At 41.2% G+C, this 19,401-nt stretch overlaps 1 pseudogene; it reads right to left on the bottom strand.

Moving 5' to 3' along the window:
* Positions 1 to 2,657: 2,657 nt before the first annotated feature.
* The window catches only part of LOC112580843, a 21,284-nt pseudogene continuing 4,540 nt past the window's right edge, over positions 2,658 to 19,401 (bottom strand).

Raw genomic sequence — 19,401 nt, 5'->3', positions numbered from 1 at the left:
GGAGAATGTGCTTGGTATGTCTTGCCCTGGAACTTGTTGGCCCTTGTGTGGTGCTTGGTTTCAGTGTAGGTATGGAGGCGTTTGATGAGCTCCTGTCAATTAATGTTCCCTGGAGTCAGGAGTTCCTTGGAGTCAGGGTTTGGACTTAAGCCTCCTGCTTCCAGTTATTGGTCTTATTTTTACAGTAGTCTCAAAACTTCTCCTTCTATACAGCACCATTGATAAAACATCTAGGTTAAAGATGAAAAGTTTCTCCAGCATGAGGGTCACCCAGAGAGTTCCACAGCGTTACATGGAGAAGAGAAGAGGGACGAGGGAGTTAGAGGTGACCCAAATGAGATGAGGCGGAATCCATAGAGGAGAGAGCAGGCTAGCCAGTAATCACTTCCTTATGTGCACTCCACAACTGGACTGCTCAGAGATGTTCATGGAGTTATACAGAGAAGAGAAGAGGGAGGAAGGAGACAGAGGTGGCCAGGAGGATAAAAGGGGGGAATGAAAAGGAGAGAGACAGATCCAGCCAGTAATCAGTTCCCTAAGTGTTCTTCACCGTCTGGAACACACAGAAATTCACAGAGTTGGGTAGAGTAGAGAGGGGTTAGGGAGGAGACACAGGCGACCTGGTGGAGAAAAAGGAGAGTCCAAAGGGAGAGAGAGCAGTCAAGCCAGTAATCTCGCTCCCAAGTACAAAGTGGGTACTGAAGATTGGGTTCTTAAAGGTACAAAATTGGTAACAAATACCTAAAAGCTAAAATTAAAAATCTAGTGTAAAGTTTGGAATTTCAGAAATGCAATGTTAAAGAAAAGAAGAAGAGAAAGAGAAAAAGTCTCAGAAATTATTAAAAAAAAAGGTACAAAATTGATATCAAATACCAAAAAGCTAAAATTAAAAATCTACAGTAGAGTTTGGAATTTCAAAAATACAATGTTAAAGAAAAGAAGAAAAAAAAAAAAAAAGAAAGAGAAAAAGAAAAAAAAAAACAAGGTCACAAAAATTATAAAAAATATATATATGAAGTTTGCTTTAAAAAAATAGGGTCTTTTTTTTTTTGCAAAGTAATAGTAGGTTATAAAAGTGAAAATTAAAGGAGTAATAGAGGACTTAAAAATTTTTTTTAATTTTAAAAAAAAAGAAAGAATGATAGTAAAAATAGTTAAAATATATCTAGGTCTTTTTCTGGTGTTGTTGTGGGTATTGTGGGGTCAGTTCATTTTTGGCTAGTTCCTTGGTCCGACTTACATTTCTCAAGATCTATAGGCCCCTTCCTATGTAGTCGGTACTAACGACAGGGTTTTAATCTATTGCCTGTTGCTTCCAAGGCGGTTCCCTCTGTTATAGCTTCTTCTGTTTGCTGGTCTCGTCAGTGTCTGATTTCCGCTTTTTTTTTTTTTAGGCTCACTTGTTCAGTCGTGCTGTGGGGAGGGAGGGACACTGCAAACAAATAACACTGGCGTGTGCTCGCAGTGCCTCATCCACACTGGGTCTGCCCCCACTCACAGCGCGTGTAGCCTCTCTGCCTGCTCTGCTCAGGCTCTAGGTTGCTCCTCCGGGAACCATCCGAGGCCGGCCCTGTGGTGCCTGCACCTCCCAGATCTAAGCCGCTCAGGTTCCGGCACTCGGGTAGTCCTCAGAGGTGCAGACTCGTTTGGGCCTGCGTTTTGTGCCCTTCCCAGGTCTGAGCAGCTCAGGTGATGAGGTGTTTGGTGAGCGCGGTTGCTGCGACCTATCGCCTCCCCGCCGCTCGGTTTTCTGGGTGTACAACCAGCACACCTTCTCAGGCGGATGTTGACCGTCCAGAACCCCAAGAAGTCTTAGTTAGCAAAGAAGCCTGCTTACAGTTTGTAGATAATGTCTCTCTGGGGCTGCGATTGCCCCCTCCCGGATCTGGCTGCCTGTCACCGGAGGGGGATGGTCTGCAGCTGGCTATCTCTGTTCAGTCTTTTGTTCCGTGTGCGGGACTGGTGGTGTCTTAGGTTAGGGCTGGCTTTTCACGTGGTAGATATCCCACAATCTGGTTTGCTAGCGCAAATTAGTTCGCTCAGATAGCTCTCGGGGCATTCAGGCCAGATCCTTACTCTAAGCGATGCAGCATGCTCTGCGCCTCCCTGCCCAGCCCCCACTTGCTAGTGGCGGGTGCCGTTGTCTGTGCTGTTTCTCTGCTGGGGGAGTTACCGTTGGGCTCGTAATCTGTGGGTTTTAATTGTTTATTTATTTTTCCTCCCTGTTATGTTGCCCTCTGTGCTTCCAAGGCTGGCCACAGACTCGGCAGTGAGAGTGTTTCCTGGTGTTTGGAAACTTCTCTCTTTTTAAGACTCTCTTCCTGGGATGGAGCTCCATCCCTCCCTCTTTTGTCTCTTTTTTTGTCTTTTATATTTTTTCCTACCTCCTTTCGAAGAGAATGGGCTGCTTTTCTGGGTGCCTGATGTCCTCTGCCAGAATTCATAAGTTGTTTTGTGGAATTTACTCGGCATTTAAATGTTCTTTTGATGAACTTGTGGGGGATAAAGTGGTGTCCCCGTCCTATTCCTCCACCATCTTAGCTCCTCCTTCCAATAATTTTAAAATATATATAGAAACACAAAAGACCCCAAATAGCCAAAACAATATTGAGGAAGAACACAGCTGGAGGAATCAAGTTCCCTGACTTCATCCTATACTATGAAGCTACAGTAATCAAAACAGTGTGGTACTGGTACAAAAACCAATGCATAGTTCAATGGAACAGAATAGAGAGCCCAGAAATAAACCCAGGCACTTATGGTCAACTAATATATGACAAAGGAGGCATGAATGGACAATGTTTCTCTTTTTCAATTTTTTTTTCTGGGCTCCAAAATCACTGCAGATGGTGATTGCAGCCATGAAATTAAAAGACGCTTACTCCTTGGAAGGAAAGTTATGACCAACCTAGACAGCATATTAAAAAGCAGAGACATTACTTTGTCAACAAAGTTCTGTCTAGTCAAGGCTATGGTTTTTCCAGTGGTCATGTATGGATGTGAGAGTTGGACTATAAAAAAAGCTGAGCACCGAAGAACTGATGCTTTTGAACTGTGGTGTTGGAGAAGACTCTTGAGAGTCCCTTGGACTGCAAGGAGATCCAACCAGTCCATTCTAAAGGATATCAGTCCTGGGTGTTCATTGGAAGGACTGATGTTGAAGCTGAAACTCCAGTACTTTGGCCACCTGATGCAAAGAACTGACTCATTTGAAAAGACCCTGATGCTGGGAGGGATTAGGGGCAGGAGGAGAAGGGGACAACAGAGGATGAAATGGCTGGATGGCATCACCGACTCAATGGACATGGGTTTGGGTGGGCTCTGGGAATTGGTGATAGACAGGGAGGCCTGGCATGCTGCAGTTCATGGGGTCACAAAGAGTCAGACACGACTGAGCGACTGAACTGAATGGAACTTATTTATTTTAATTAGAGGCTAATTACTTGACAATATTGTAGTGGTTTTTGCCATACATTGACACGAATCAGCCATGGGCATAAATGTGTTCCCCATCCTGAACCCCCCTCCTAACTCCCTCCCCATCCCATCCCTCAGGGTCATCTTGGTGCACAGTCCTGAGCACCTTGTCTCATGCATTGAACCTGGACTGGCAATCTGTTTCACATATGGTAATATGCATGTTTCAGTGCTATTCTCTCAAATCATCCCACCCTCGCCTTCTCCCACAGAGTCCAACAATCTGTTCTTTACATCTGTGTCTCTTTTGCTGTCTCACATATAGGGTCATCGTTACCATATTTCTAAATTCCATATGTATGTGCTAATATACTGTATTGGTGTTTTTCTTTCTGACTTACCTCACTCTGTATAATAGGCTCCAGTCTCATCCACCTCATTAGGATTGATTCAAATGCATTCTTTTTAATAGCTGAGTAATATTCCATTGTGTATATGTACCACAGCTTTCTTATACATTCGTCTGTTAGTGGGTATCTAGGTTGCTTCCATGTCCTGGCTATTGTAAACAGTTCTGCAATGAACATTGGGGTACACGTGTCTCTCAGTTCTGGTTTCCTCGGTGTATGCCCAGCAGTGGGATTTCTGGGTCATATGGCAGTTCTATTTCCAGTTGTTTAAGGAATCTCCAGACTGTTCTCCATAGTGATTGTACTAGTTTGCATTCCCACCAACAGTGTAAGAGGGTTCCCTTTTCTCCACACACTCTCTAGCATTTATTGTTTGTAGTACTTTTTGATAGCAGCCATTCTGACTGGCATGAGATGGTACCTCATTGTGGTTTTGATTTGCATTTCTCTGATAATGAGTAATGTTGAGCATCTTTTCATGTATTTGTTAGCCATCTGTGTGTCTTCTTAGGACAAATGTCCGTTTAGTTCTTTGGCCCATTTTTTGATTGGTTGTTTATTTTTATGGAATTGAGCTGCAGGAGTTGCTTGTGTATTTTTGAGATTAATTCTTTGTCAGTTGCTTCATTTGCTATTATTTTCTCCCATTCTGAAGGCTGTCTTTCCACCTTGCATATAGTTTCCTTCGTTGTGCAAGAGCTTTTAAGTTTAATTAGGTCCCATTTGTCTATTTTTGCTTTTATTTCCATTACTCTGGGAGGTGGGTCATAGAGGATCCTGCTGTGATTTATGTCGGAGTGTTTTGCCTGTGTTTTCCTCTAGGAGTTTTATAGTTTGTGGTCTTATGTTTAGATCTTTAATTCATTTTGAGTTTATTTTTGTGTATAGTGTTAGAAAGTGTTCTAGTTTCATTCTTTTACAAGTGGTTGACCAGTTTTCCCAGCACCACTTGTTAAAGAGATTGTCTTTTCTCCATTGTATATTCTTGCCTCCTATGTCAAAGATAAGGTGTCCATAGGTGTGTGGATTTATCTCTGGGCTTTCTATTTTGTTCCATTGATCTATATTTCTGTCTTTGTGCCAGTACCATACTGTCTTAATGACCGTAGCTTTCTGGTAGAGCCTGAAGTCAGGCAGGTTGATTCCTCCAGTTCCATTCTTCTTTCTCAAGATTGCTTTGGCTATTCCAGGTTTTTTGTATTTCCATACAAATTGTGGAATTATTTGTTCTAGTTCTGGGAAAAGTACCATTGGTAGCTTGATAGGGATTGCATTGAATCTGTGGTTTGCTTTGGGTAGTATACTCATTTTCACTATATTGATTCTTCTGATCCATGAACATGGTATATTTCTCCATCTATTTGTGTCCTCTTTGACTTCTTTCACCAGTGTTTTATAGTGTTCTATATATAGGTCTTTTGATTCTTTAGGTATATTCCTAAATATTTTATTCTTTTCATTGCAATGATGAATGGAATTGTTTCCTTAATTTCTCTATTTTCTCATTGTTAGTGTATAGGAATGCAAGGGATTTCTATGTGTTAATTTTATATCCTGCAACTTTACTATATTCATTGATTAGCTCTAGTAATTTTCTGGCAGTGTCTTTAGGGTTTTCTATGTAGAGGATCATGTCATCTGCAAACAGTGAGAGTTTTACTTCTTCTTTTCCAATCTGGATTCCTGTTATTTCTTTTTCTGTTCTGATGGCTGTGGCTAAAATTTCCAAAACTGTGTTGAATAGTGGTGGTGAGAGTGGGCAGCCTTGTCTTGTTTCTGACTTTAGGGGAAATGCTTTCAATTTTTCACCATTGAGGATAATGTTTGTTGTGGGTTTATCATATATGGCTTTTATTATGTTGAGGTATGTTCCTTCTATGCCTGCTTTCTGGAAGGTTTTTATCATAAATGGATGTTGAATTTTGTCAAAGGCTTTCTCTGTATCTATTGAGATAATCATATGGTTTTTATTTTTCATGTTAATGTGGTATATTATGTTGATTGATTTGCAGATGTTCAAGAATCCTTGCATCCCTGAGATAAAGCCCACTTGGTCATGATGTATGATCTTTTTAATATGTTGTTGGATTCTGTTTGCTAGAATTTTGTTAAGGATTTTTGCATCTATGTTCATCAGTGATATTGGCCTGTAGTTTTCTTTTTTGTGGCATCTTTGTCTGATTTTGGTATTAGGGTGATGGTGGCCTCATAGAATGTGTTTGGCAGTTTACCTTCCTATGAAATTTTCTGGAAGAGTTTGAGTAGGATAGGTGTTAGCTCTACTCTAAATTTTTGGTAGAATTCACCTGTGAAGCCTTCTGGTCTTGGACTTTTGTTTGCTGGAAGATTTTTGATTACAGTTTCAATTTCCATGCTTGTGATGGGTCTATTAAGATTTTCTGTTTCTTCCTGGTTCAGTTTTGGAAACTTATACTCTTCTAAGAATTCGTCCATTTCTTCCAAGTTGTCCATTTTATTAGCATATAGTTGCTGATAATGGTCTCGTATGATCCTTTGTATTTCTGTGTTGTCTGTTGTGATTTCTCCATTTACATTTCTAATTTTGTTGATTTTGTTCTTCTGCCTTTTTTTCTTGATGAGTCTGGCTAATGGTTTGTCTATTTTTTTTATATACTCAAAGAGCCAGATTTTAGTTTTGTTGATTTTTGCTATAGTCTCCTTTGTTTCTTTTTCATTTATTTCTGCCCAAATTTTTATGATTTCTTTCCTTCTACTAGCCCTGGGGTTCTTCATTTCGTCTTTTTGTATTTGCTTAAGGTGTAAAGTTAGGTTATTTACTTGATTTTTCTCTTGTCTTTTTCAATCTTCTATCAATTATAAGAAAATGGTCTTCTAGAAGCTCTCACAAGGTAATTAAGAGTTTTTCTTTATATTCTTTTATATTAAATGTTGTTTTCAGCTTAAATTTTCTCAACTCAGAAAAATATGTCACTATGCGATGTTTCATTGTTGAGTTAATTGAGAGATTCCAGTATCTGTTTCTGTATATCCAATCACTGTTTTAACTTTTATCTTTTCATTTTTTGAATAGTAGACAGTACCATTGCTATATCATGCCTTAATTTTTGGAATTCTTCCTAATATTACCAGGCAGAACAGCTTCATTCAGTGGAATAAACAGGACTTTCTTTCTGACATTGACTAAATCCAGTGGTGGTGAAACATTTCACTTACATAATTTGTAATAACTGAGCATTTGAATCAGTGAATGTCTCAGTTCCAACAAGTGATAGTTTATTCTGACATTTTCCCATATTATTTATTTCTTCACATTCTTTAATAAATTCTTCAGCATCTGTAGTATCTTCCACATCTGTGTGCTTAGTCACTCAGTCATGTCTGACTCTTTGAAACCCCATGACTCCTGTCCTTGGGATCCTCAGGCAAGAATACTGAGGTGGGCAACCCACTCCACATCTATAGTACAGTCTGTATCTATATCTTGTTGATTCAGTGTCTTGTGCTTGTGATTTTCTTAATTTTATGATAATTTTTAAAAAGTCTGAGATCTTGAGCAAGTCCTTCAAGCATCTGAGCATCAGTTTTGTTATCACTCTATTCAGAGAATGTGCTAGAGAATAAATGGTACTTGAAGGTAAGCCTTCAAGTTAATTGGTTTCCTGAGTTCCCCACCCCTCTGTCTTGCCCTCCCAACCAGAGGGGTTTTGGAGCTGTCATTGATGCAGGAGCTATAGAAGAATGGCACTTGGGAAAAAAAGAATGGCACTTGAGGCCTGGCTGGAATTTGAGTATTAAGGTTTGTATACGCAATTCCAACATGTGGGAAAATTTCCCCTACAACCACCAAGCAGTTGTCTGACACCAGATAGCAATTGTCTGACACCAGACACTGAAATTCAATTCAAATCTGATGTTATCTAACTAGAGATAGTATCAGATTTCACAGGGTAAGGGCTCAGCCCTACAAACTGCCCCTCCTGCTTCAGATACCAATTGCAAGTTCAGGTTATCTCCTGTGTCTCTCACCAACTGGCTAAAAATCAGAGCTTCTTATGACCACTTGGATTCAATTAATTTGTTAGAATGGTTCACAGGACTTATAAAACTGTTTTACTCACTATATTACCAGTTTATTACAAAGCACATTAAAAGTTAGGAATCAGCAGCTACAGGAACAGATACCAAGTGCAAGGTCCTGATCAAAGGGACTCTGTCCCTGTGGAGAGTGGGCCCATCACTGTGGTGTATGAAATATTTCTAGTTCACAAACCTAGAAGTTCTCCAAACCCATCCTTTTGTTTTTAATGGAATCTTCATTACCTATGTATGGTTAATTAAATCACTGGCCACTGAAGACTGATTCCATTTTCAGCCCTCTCTCCTCCTCAGAGGTCAGGGGATGGGATTGAAAGTGCCACCTCCCTTATCACTTGCTTATCTTGGCAACCAAGCCAGCCCTCATTCTTCCCTACCTTCTAAAATCACCTTTTTAGCATAACAAAAAATACCATTTTTACTCTCAGCAGAAGAAATTGCAAGGGTTTTAGGAGCTCTGCGCCAGAAAAAGGGAGATATCTTATTCTAAGTTGCAATATCACAAGTATCCAGTTCCCTAGTGTTGCAGGAAAGAGAGTAGGACTAGAGAGCATGATTACATCCCAGGTTGTGTCTGAGTCCCTGGGACAGCTGCCAAATGTGGGTTCTGGGCTCCTTACAGGAAAGAATTCAAGAGTGAGCCACAGTAGGGGGGGAGAAGATTTATTCAGGGAGATTAAAACTCCATAGACAGAGTGTGGACCATATTCAAAGGCAAGAGTCACCAGGTATGACGTTATGGGGCTATTAGTTTTTATAAGATTGGGTAATTGTATAGGCTAATGAGTAAGAGGATTATCCTAACTATTTGGGGGAAGGGATGGGGATTTCTAGAAATTGGGGATGGAGATGATCTATACAGTCAAAAAAAAAACAAGACTGGGAGCTGACCGTGGCTCAGATCATGAACTCCTTATTACCAAATTCAGACTGAAATTGAAGAAAGTAGGGAAAACCACTAGACCATTCAGGTATGACCTAAATCAAATCCCTTATGATTATACAGTGGAAGTGAGAAATAGATTTAAGGGCCTAGATCTGATAGATAGAGTGCCTGATGAACTATGGAATGAGGTTCATGACATTGTACAGGAGACGGATCAAGACCATCCCCATGGAAAAGAAATGTAAAAAAGCAAAATGGCTGTCTGGGGAGGCTTTACAAATAGCTGTGAAAAGAAGAGAAGTGCAAAGCAAAGGAGAAAAGGAAAGATATAAGCATCTGAATGCAGAGTTCCAAAGAATAGTAAGAAGAGATAAGAAAGCCTTCCTCAGCGATCAATGCAAAGAAATAGAGGAAAACAACAGAATGGGAAAGACTAGAGATCTCTTCAAGAAAATTAGAGATACCAAGGGAACATTTCATGCAAAGATGGGCTCGATAAAGGACAGAAATGGTATGGACCAAAGAGAAGCAGAAGATATTAAGAAGAGGTGGCAAGAATACACAGAAGAACTATACAAAAAAGATCTTCACGACCCAGATAATCACGATGGTGTGATCACTGACTTAGAGCCAGACATCCTGGAATGTGAAGTCAAGTGGGCCTTAGAAAGCATCACTACGAACACAGCTAGTGGAGGTGATGAAATTCCAGTTGAGCTCTTTCAAATCCTGAAAGATGATGCTGTGAAAGTGCTTCACTCAGTATGCCAGCCAATTTGGAAAACTCAGCAGTGGCCACAGGACTGGAAAAGGTCAGTTTTCATTCCAATCCCAAAGAAAGGCACTGCCAAAGAATGCTCAAACTACCACACAGCTGCACTCATCTCACATGCTGGTAAAGTAATGCTCAAAATTCTCCAAGCCAGGCTTCAGCAATACATGAACCATGAACTTCCTGATGTTCAAGCTGGTTTTAGAAAAGGCAGAGGAACCAGAGATCATATTGCCAACACCCGCTGGACCATAGAAAAAGCAAGAGCGTTCCAGAAAAACATCTCTGCTTTATTGACTATGCCAAAGCCTTTGAGTCTGTGGATCACAATAAACTGTGGAAAATTCTGAGAGAGATGGGAATACCAGACCACCTGACCTGCCTCTTGAGAAATCTGTATGCAGGTCAGGAAGCAACAGTTAGAACTGGACATGGAACAACAGACTGGTTCCAAATAAGAAAAGGAGTACGTCAAGGCTATATATTGTCACCCTGTTTATTTAACTTCTATGCAGAGTACATCATGAGAAACGCTGGACTGGAAGAATCACAAGCTGGAATCAAGATTGCCAGGAGAAATATCAATAACCTCAGATATGCAGATGACACCACCCTTATGGCAGAAAGTGAAGAGGAACTAAAAAGCCTCTTGATGAAAGTGAAAGTGGAGAGTGAAAAAGTTGGCTTAAAGCTGAACATTCAGAAAATGAAGATCATGGCATCTGGTCCCATCACTTCATGGGAAATAGATGGGGAAACAGTGGAAACAGTGTCAGACTTTATTTTTGGGAGCTCCAAAATCACTGCAGATGGTGACTGCAGCCATGAAATTAAAAGACGCTTACTCCTTGGAAGGAAAGTTATGACCAACCTAGATAGCATATTCAAAAGCAGAAACATTACTTTGCCAACAAAGGTCCGTCTAGTTAAGGCTATGGTTTTTCCTGTGGTCATGTATGGATGTGAGAGTTGGACTGCGAAGAAGGCTGAGCGCCGAAGAATTGATGCTTTTGAACTGTGGTGTTGGAGAAGACTCTTGAGAATCCCTTGGACTGCAAGGAGATCCAACCAGTCCATTCTGAAGGAGATGAGCCCTGGGATTTCTTTGGAAGGAATGATGCTAAAGCTGAAACTCCAGTACTTTGGCCACCTCATGGGAAGAGTTGACTCATTGGAAGACTCTGATGCTGGGAGGGATTGGGGGCAGGAGGAGAAGGGGACGACAGAGGATGAGATGGCTGGATGGCATCACTGATTGGATGGACTTGAGTCTGAGTGTACTCCAGGAGTTGGGGATAGACAGGGAGGCCTTGCGTGCTACAATTCATGGGGTCGCAAAGAGTCGGACACGACTGAGTGGCTGAACTGAACTGATCCACTTTTGACCTTTTATCAGATCAGATCAGATCAGATCAGTGATGCACAATATGAGAGTTGCAAGTTTTGTTTTAATATTTATTTTTAATTGATTGCTTCACAATATTGCTTTGATTTCTGTCATACATCAATATGAATTAATCATAGGTGTATATATGTCCCCTCCCTCTTGAATATCCCTCCCATGTCCCGCCCATTCCCAGCCCTCTAGGTTACTATAGAGTCCCAGTTTGAGTTCTCCGAGTCATATAGCAAATTCCCATTTGCTATCTATTTACATATGTTAGTGTATATGCATCCATGCTATTCTCTTCATTTGTTTCACCCTCTCCCTCATTTCCCCCACCCTTGTCCATAAGTCTGTTCTCTATGTCTATGTCTCCATTGCTGCTCTCTGAAAAGTTTTGTCAGTAACATCGGTCTGGATTCCACATACATGCATTAATATATGATACTTCTTTTCTCTTTCTGACTTACTTCACTCTGTGTAATAGGCTGTAGGCTCATCCACCTCATTAGAACTGACTCAAATGTGTTCATTTTTATGGCTGAGTACTATTTCATTGTATAAATGTACCACATCTTCTTTATCCATTCATCTTCCAGGCCTTGGCTATTCTAAATAGTGTTGCAATTCTAAATAGTATTGCAAAGATACTCCGATGTATCTTTTTCAGTTTTGGTTTCTTCAGGGTATATGCCTAGAAGTGGAATTGCTGGGTCATATGGTTTTATTTATAATTTTTTAAAGAATCTCCATTCTGAAGGAGATCAGCCCTGGGATTTCTTTGGAGGGAATGATGCTGAAGCTGAAACTCCAGTACTTCGGCCACCTCATGTGAAGAGTTGACTCATTGGAAAAGACTCTGATGCTGGGAGGGATTGGGGGCAGGAGGAGAAGGGGACGACAGAGGATGAGATGGCTGGATGGCATCACTGACTCGATGCACGTGAGTCGGAGTGAACTCCAGGTGTTGGTGATGGACAGGGAGGCCTGGTGTGCTGCGATTCATGGGGTCACAAAGAGTTGGACACGACTAAGCGACTGAACTGAAGGAATCTCCATACTATCTTCCATAGTGACTGTATCAATTTACATTCCCACCAGCAGTGTAGGAGTGTTCCCTTTTCTCCATACCCTCTCCAGCACTTGTTGTTTGTGGATTTTTTTTGGTTATGGCCATTCTGTCTGGTGCAAGGATTCTTTAATAAATGCAGATCAATCAGTGTTATACACCATATTAACAACTTGAAAGCTAAAAACCATACTATAATTTCAATAGATGCAGGAAAAGCTTTTGAAAAAATTCAGCACCCATTTATGATAAAAGCTCTTCAAAAAATTGGCATAGAAGGAACCTACTTTAACATAATAAAAGCCATATACAACAAGCCCAGAGCAAACATTACTCTAAATGGTGAAAAACTGAAAAGGATTCCCTCTAAGATCAGGAATAAGACAAGGGTACCCACTCTCACCACTATTATTTAATATAGTTTTGGAAGTCCTAGCTGTGGCAATCAAAGAGAAAGAAATAAGAGGAATCCATATTGAAAAGGAAGAAGTACAACTCTCACTATTTGCAGATGACATGATATGTTACTTAGAAAAACCTACAGATAGCATCAGAAAATTGTGTTAAGCTTTGTTTGGGCCAAAATGAGGACTGCAGCCTAGGAGGCAACACCTCAGATAGCTCTGAGAGACTGCTCCAAAGAGGCAATGGAAAGAAAGTCAATATATAAGGTTTTGGTGAAGGTGGAGTTCAATACAATTAAGGCCTCATTTTACAAAAGTTTTTCTGCTAGTCACAAGGATCTGATGTTACCATGAAGAGAATTAGTGCTTTTCTAGATATCAGTCAGTTCAGCTGCACAGTCGTGTCTGACTCTTTGTGGCTCCATTGACTGCAGCACGCCAGGTTTCCCTGTCCATCACCAACTCCCGGAGCTTGCTCAAACTCATGTTCATTGAGTCAGTGATGCCATCCAACCATCCTATCCTCCGTCATCCCCTTCTCCTCCTGCTTTTAATGTTTTCCAGCAGATAAGGCAATGGCACCCCACTCCAGTACTCTTGCTTGGAAAATCCCATGGACGGGGGAGCCTGGTAGGCTGCAGCCCATGGGGTCGCTAAGATTCAGACACAACTGAGTGACTTCACTTTCACTTTTCACTTTCATGCATTGGAGAAGGAAATGGCAACCCACTCTAGTGTTCTTGTCTGGAGAATCCCAGGGACGAGGGAGCCTGGTGGGCTGCCATCTATGGGGTTGCACAGAGTCGGACACGACTGAAGCGACTTAGCAGCAGCAGCAGCAGCAGCAGCAGGGTCTTTTCCAGTGAGTCACGTCTTTGCATCACGTGGCCAAATTATTGAAGTTTCAGCTTCAGCATCAGTCCTTCCAATGAATATTCAGGACTGATCTTTAGGATGGACTGGTTGGATCTCCTTGCAATTCAAGGGACTCTCAGGAGTCTTCTCCAACACCACAGTTCAGAAGCATCAATTCTTTGGTGCTCAGCTTTCTTTATAGTTCAACTCTCACATCCAAACATGACTACTGGAAAAACCAAAGCTTTGACTAGATGAAACTTTGTTGGCAGAGTGATGTCTCTGCTTTTTAATATGCTGTCTAGGTTGGTCATAGCTTTTCTTCTAAGAAGCAAGCATCTTTTGACTTCACAGCTGTAGTCACCACCTGCAAAGATTTTGGAGCCAAAAAAATAAATAAATAAAGTCTGTCACTGTTTCCATTGTTTCCCCATCTATTTGTCGTGAAGAGATGGGACGAGATGCCATGATCTTAGTTTTCTGAATGTTGAGTTTTAAGCCAACTTTTTCACTCTCCTCTTTCACTTTCATCAAGAGGTTCTTTAGTTCTTCTTCACTTTCTGCCATAAAGGTGCTGTCATCTGTATATGTGATGTTATTGATATTTCTCCTGGCAATCTTGATTCCAGCTTGCACTTCATCCAACCTGGCATTTCTCATGATGTACTCTGCATGTAAGTTCAATGATGGAGAAGGCAATGGCACCCCACTCCAGTACTCTTGCTTGGAAAATCCCATGGACGGAGGAGCCTGGTGGGCTGCAGTCCATGGGGTCACTAAGAGTCAGACAGGACTAAGCGACTTCACTTTCACTTTTCACTTTCATGCATTGGAGAAGGAAATGCAACCCACTCCAGTGTTCTTGCCTGGAGAGGGTGACAATATACTGCCTTGATGTACTCCTTTCCCATTTGGAACCAGTCTGTTGTTCCATGTCTAGTTCTAACTGTTGCTTCTTGACCTGCATACAGATTTTTCAAAAGGCAGGTCAGGTGGTCTGGTATTCCCATCTCTTTCAGAATTTTCCAGAATTTGTTGTGATCCACACAGTCAAAGGCTTTGGCATAGTCAATAAAGCAGAAGTAGATGTTTTTCTGGAACTCGCTTGGTTTTTCTATGATCCAACGAATGTTGGCAATTTGATCTCTGGTTCAATGCAATGGTATCTGAAAATTTGCCCCCAAATAAGGTTAGGTATTAGAAAGCTCATTTTGCTTTTGAGAAAAGTATACTATGGATATTCACTCTTTGGGACTAAGGCAAAGATATATTATAAATTGTGTGGCTTATATTCTTTCTCCCTTTTGCACTCTTCCTGCTCTTTCCCATTCAAGATTCTCATCAGTGGCCTCTAAGTTGTGTAATTAATGAACCACTTGCTGAAAGATACATTTACTTATATTCTATGATTTTGTGTAAAATGTCTCTAAGAATTAGGTACAGCTTAATATGCCTTTTGGCATCAAGATCTGGGAGGCCAAGTTTGGTGCTTTATAAACTAGACCCCTGGGGGAAGGGATGGAAGCCCACTCCAGTATTCTTTCCTGAAAAATCCCATGGACAGAGGAACCTGGCAGGCTATGGTCCACAGGGTTGCAAAGAGTCAGACATGACTGAAGTTACTTAGCACAGCCCAGCACAAACTTTCAGGAACTCTGATTCTTGATATCTGGTAAGAATGTGGTGCTGAAAATGTGAAGGTGTTGGGAATCAGTGTCTCAATGGAGGGGAGACGAATTTGCTGATAGTACAAGTTTGGACCAATGGAGTAATCATGGTTGGTGCCACAGTAGTGGAGACCAAAGAAATATTTTACTTACTTTAAATTATCAACAGAATTTATTGTTGATGTAAAAATTATTTAAATATATTTTGCAAGTAACTTGTAAAGCAATTAACAGAACCAAAACAACTTCCCTGGAAAACTATAATGTATAGACATTTTGGGTATTTTTTTTTAATTTGCATCTGGGCTTTCTTTTCATGAATCTAATAATTTGCTTACTCATCATAGTGCTTTGTACTATTTTTTTTACTGTGATAAAATTCATGTTAAATAAAATTTACCATTTAAAATGTATAGCTCAGTGGCACTGTGTGTCACACTGTTCTGCAACTATCAACCATACATCTCCAGAACTCATTTCATTTTGAATAACTGAAACAGTACCCACTAAACAACAGTTCCCCATTTCTCCCTATTCCCAGCCCCTACCAATGACCATTCTACTTTATGTCTCTATGAATCTGACTACTCCAGGTATCTCATGTAAGTATAATCATATAATATTTGTCCTTTGCTGTCTGCCATAGTTCATTCACATAATGCCCTGAAATTTCATCCATGTTGTTGCTATATGTCAGCCTGATGGTTTCATTTATATATATTGTAAAAGGAAGATTGTTAATCACACTATTCTGACTATGAATTCCTGACAACTTTTGTGATAAAAGTGACTAAGATAAAGATCAGCAAACTTTTTCTCTAAAGGGCCAATTTGTTGGACAAATAAGAATTTATTTTTAGAAATTGACTCATGTGAGTCAATGGCAAATCCAAAATCTGCAGGGTAAGCCAGCAGGTTGGGAACCCAAGGAAGTGTTGAATGTACAGCAAGACTCCAAAGGCTATCTGCTGGGAGAATTCTGTCTTTCTTTGGGGACCTCAGTCTGCTTTTGCTTAAGACCTTCAACTGATTGAATGAGACTTACCTACATTATGGGAGTAATCTGCTTTGCTCTAAGTCTACTGATTTAAATGTTAATCTCATCTGAAGAATATCTCCACAGCAACAAACAGATGATGTTTGACCAAATATCTGAGTACTATGTCCTAGTTGGGAGAAGGCAATGGCAACCCACTCCAGTACTCTAGCCTGGAAAATCCCATGGATGGAGGAGCCTGTAGGCTGCAGTCCATGGGGTCACTAAGAGTCAGACAAGCTTCAACGACTTCACTTTCACGTTTCACTTTCATGCATTGGAGAAGGAAATGGCAACCCACTCCAGTGTTCTTGCCTGGAGAATCCCAGGGACAGCGGAGCCCGGTGGGCTGCCGTCTATGGGGTCACACAGAGTTGGACACGACTGAAGTGATTTAGCAGCAGCAGCAGCCTGTCCTAGTCAATTTGACACATAAAATTACCATCACAGTCAGATAGTAAATATTTTTGGCTTTTTTAAAAATAGTTTCTGCTGTTTAGTGCAGGAAAAAGCTCTCCTCAACCCTGTCCTTGCAGGATTTGAAAATTAAACTTACAAAGACAAACAGATTTATTTATGACCTTTTTTCTTTTGCCAGCTCTGGGTGGCTGGTGGGGTCCTAGTTCCTCAACCAAGGATCATACCCTGGATCCTCAGCAGTGAACACAGGGAGTCCTGAATGGAGTCCTAACCACTGGACCACTGAGGAATTCCCCATGCAAATTTATTTAATGTGAGTTGTATGTGACATAGGAGCCCTCATTCCTAAGGAAAATTAGTATAGAATTCCTAAATTCTATAGTTAGAATTTTAAATTCTATAGAAACAGACCTTGATTATTTTTATGCCAAGTTTGTACAGAAATGTCAGAGAGGATGAGGTTAGTGAATAAAACTGGATGAGATTTATTAAAACATATTTTTCTTATTCCTCTGGGCATCCTTTTGTCTTCGTAAATAAAAATGATCCTTCCCCCTGGGTATAGGATGGGCACCTCTCACAGGAGACTTTTATGACTCATCTCAGAGGAGGGTTGGGAGAAGATCACAGTGACCTTCCTGCTTCTTCTATTTTCTCCGAACCATCAGCTTAAAATATTCAATGAAGCATATGTTGGGGTGCATGCATGAGTGTGTGCGGGTGTGCTCAGTCCTGTCCGACTCCTTTGTGACCTCATGGACTGTAGCTTGCCAGGCTCCTGTGTCCATGAAATTCTCAGGCAAGAATACTGGAGCAGTTTGCCATTTTCTTCTCCAGGGGATCTTCCTGAGTTAGGGATGGACCACACATCTCTTGAGTCTCCTATATTGGTAGGGGAGTTCTTCACCACCTGGGTCACTGGGGAAGCCCCTGTGTTGGGGATATGTGTGTTAGTCCCTCAGTAGTGTGTGACTCTTTTTGACCTGATGGACTGTAGCCCACCAGGCACCTCTGTCCTTGGGATTTCCAGGCAAGAATACTGGAATGAGTCACCATTCCCTTTTCCAAGGGATGATCCCAACCTAGGGATTGAATGAACCCAGGCCTCCCACCTTACAGGAAGATTCTTTACCGTCTGAGCCACCAGAGGCAGTATGCCTTTAACCCCATCAGCTGTAACTGCTCAGCTCTGCAGTTGTAACCATAGATAATATGTAATCAAATGTACAAAGCTATTGTGAGATAACAGAAAAAAAAATTAAATGCCAGTCTCTGCTCCCAGTTCCTGCCACAGAGCTCCTAAAACCTTATAAATTCCTGAGTAATAAGAACACTTGTCTTAAAACTCAACATTGGAAAAACTAAGATCATGGCACCCAGTCCCATCACTTCATGGCAAATAGATGGGGAAACAGTGGAAACTGTGACAGACTTTATTCTTTTGGGATCCAGAATCACTGCAGATGGTGACTGCAGCCATGAAATTAAAACATGCTTCCTCCTTGGAAGAAAAGCTTTGACCAAACTAGACAGTATATTAAAAAGCAGAGACATTACTTTGCCAACAAAGGTCCATCTAGTCAAAGCTATGGTTTTTCCAGTAGTCATGTATGAATGTGAGAATTGGACTATGAAGAAGGCTGAGTGCCGAGGAATTGATGCTTTTGAACTGTGGTTTTGGAGAAGACTCTTGAGAGTCCCTTGGACTGCAAGCAGATCAAACCAGTCAATCCTAAAGGAAATCAACCCTGAACATTCACTAGAAGGACTTATGCTGAAGCTCCAACACTTTGGCCACCTTATGTGAAGAGCTCACTCATTGGTAAAGACCCTGATCCTGGGAAAGATTGAAGACAGGAGGAGAAGGGGAACGACAGAGGATAAGATGGTGGGATGGCATCACCAACTCGATGGACAAGGACAGGGAAGCCTGGTATGCTGCAGTCCATGGGGTCTCAAAGAGTTGAACACAACTGAGTGACTGAACGATAAGAACACTAGGGGCATCTCTGGTTCTAATATTTGTCTTTGACCTCATCCTTGACACAGGGCTCCTAAATCTTTTGTAAGTTGCTAAGTGAGAAGAATATTTGGAGCATCTTATGTTCTAATGAGGTGACTGGGTGGGCTATTGGGTGACTCTTGAACATCAGAAAGACCAAGCCATGCTTAGAAGCCTGGAATTTTTCAGTCCCACCCCTCACTTCTCTAGAGAGGAGAGAGGGGCTGTAAATGGAGTTAATAAATGAACATGCCTATATGAGGAAGGCTCCACAAAAATTCCCAAAGTATGATGTTTGGGAAAATTGTAGGTTGGTGAACTATCTGTGTACTGGGAGGACATTGATGCACCCCAGGTTCACAAGACAACCCTCCCAGACCTCACGCTAAGTATCTCTTCAGGCTGTTCAGCTGTATCATTTATCATATCCTTTAATAAACTAGGAAACGTAGGTAAAGTTTTCCCTAAATTCTGTGAGTTGCTCTAGCAAATAAATTGAGGAGATCATAGGAGCCTCCAAACCACAGAAGTGTTGACTGGGAGGGGGCGGGGGGGGAAGCACAACCTAAAAGTTGATAATTCAGTTTTATTTGGCAGATTTTCTGAGGACTGAAGCCCATAAGATAATCCTTCAGTCCTGAGAGACTGTTTCCCAGAGTTAAAGAAGGAGCCAAGATATTTAGGAGCTTTTGCAAAAAACAACCAACCAACCCCCCACCCCACAGCCAGGTGGTGGGAACATTAAAGTCTGCTGTTAATTAGAGAAAAACCAGATATCTCAAGTTAATGAACTTAACACTTTTTCTATGTTTGGGAGGATGCAAGAGTCTGGGCTCACTGAAATCATTCCTTTGATGTGCACCTTAACCATATAGGGTCAACATCCTGTTTTTCTCCATCCTGAATCCCCTCAGGGTGCATAGCTGGGGGTGGCTGCAGAGTGTGATGGCTTGATGGTAGCAACATCCTTTGTTTACTGCTATGGCAGGCTACATTGTCCGC

The sequence above is a fragment of the Bubalus bubalis genome, chromosome 20 (assembly GCF_019923935.1).
Source record: "Bubalus bubalis isolate 160015118507 breed Murrah chromosome 20, NDDB_SH_1, whole genome shotgun sequence".
NCBI lineage: Eukaryota > Metazoa > Chordata > Mammalia > Artiodactyla > Bovidae > Bubalus > Bubalus bubalis.
This window is presented reverse-complemented; position numbering and strand designations above follow the sequence as displayed.